Here is a 1,525-nt window from a genome sequence, read left to right as displayed (position 1 = left end):
CCACTGGCTCTGCCGGACAGGGTGGGAAGCTTCCAGTGGCTTCCTCACAGGGACCAGCTTTGTGGCCCCCCTGCTACCTAAAACCAGGCCGTGCCAGACCAGTACAGTGTGGAAACAGCCTTCAAACCCTTCAAGCCATTGTCCCACCAAGCAATGCTGAAGTTTTCCATGAAAGGCTGCTGAAAAAGTTGTCTTTTTCACTGCTCTGTACCAACAAAATAAACTTTCCCTGAGACACAAGTAGGCCCAAAGAAAGCATAACGAGACTGAAAATCCACTACAAATTAAACAACATTAATTGCCACTAGTTGTTTCACCCACAGGGAAAAAAATATAATGACATGTTTCTTTCAGGAAGGATCATTAACAGGACTGATGTAGATAGAGAGAATAAAGGATTGTCGTGTATGGCACTTGAGAATTTACCTTCCCTCTTTGTAAATACAGATTTGATAGAAGTACTTAGGGAGAATAGCACTCATATATAGCAACGCTTACATCTTGATATACCCTTTCAGAAGAGCATGCATTGATCAGGTGCTGGGTGCTGTTTGATGGATTTTACTTATGGGTCTGAGTTTCACTGAAATATATTCTTGTCCTTGACTGTGAGATGATTTTTCTTTGGAGTGCTCTTTGCAGTTAGCAGTGTGTGCACTGACAGTCCTTAAAGTCCATGGGCAACCTCACCTGCTGATCTGCACCATGAGTTCTGGACTGACACATTGGCTTCATGTTGGACCTGCCTCATCACCACAAACTTATCTCATAGTCTGGATTCTCTTTCCTTTCCATAGGCTTAAAAAACTTCTTTAGGGAAAAACAAAGCAGGCTCAGGTTTTCAACACCATGATTAAAAGTTGCTATGCAAAATTCAGACAAACAGCTACAACTCATATATTCCCCTATGTATTTTTACAGAGAAGGGAGTGCCATGTGCGTTTTTAAGGTAAGTTGTATCTAAGTCAGCACCTTTGGTCAGTTTCCCTTTAGTAAACATACTGTAATATGACGTACCCATTTACTGGTTTTTAGAACACATATAAATGTCAGTCAGATTAAAGACAGCAAAGCCTAAACATTTCATATAAAGTCTAAACAACATTAAGATACCAAAATCAGAAAGCTATCTCCAACATTTCTTCATCATTCTTTTGACAAACACAATGTATATAATAACACAAGAAAGCAACCCTTTGAAGTAGCTTTAAAAAGTAAACCCCTGTTTATAAAGTTGGTTTTTCAGCACACTACAGTGAAAAACACTGTCATCCTGTACTCTCTGCTGGGGGATTTGTCTCAGGCTACTTGTTTTTATTCTCTGCAATGACAGAGTAGCCTGCTGTGTGAAGAACAGAGCCAAAAGCACTATTCCCACATAGGAATTTGCCAGTGAGGATGAACTGTGAGTGAGAAGCTCACAAGAACCTCTGACCAACATCTGCGAGACAATCTACCTCTGGGATCTAATCCTCAGCAGTCTCTGCTGGACTTGGGCTGGTTTAGCCTTTGTCTTCAAGTAGTG

Source organism: Corvus brachyrhynchos, unplaced genomic scaffold (assembly GCF_000691975.1).
Source record: "Corvus brachyrhynchos isolate BGI_N302 unplaced genomic scaffold, ASM69197v1 scaffold229, whole genome shotgun sequence".
In the NCBI taxonomy this organism is placed as follows: domain Eukaryota; kingdom Metazoa; phylum Chordata; class Aves; order Passeriformes; family Corvidae; genus Corvus; species Corvus brachyrhynchos.
This window is presented reverse-complemented; position numbering follows the sequence as displayed.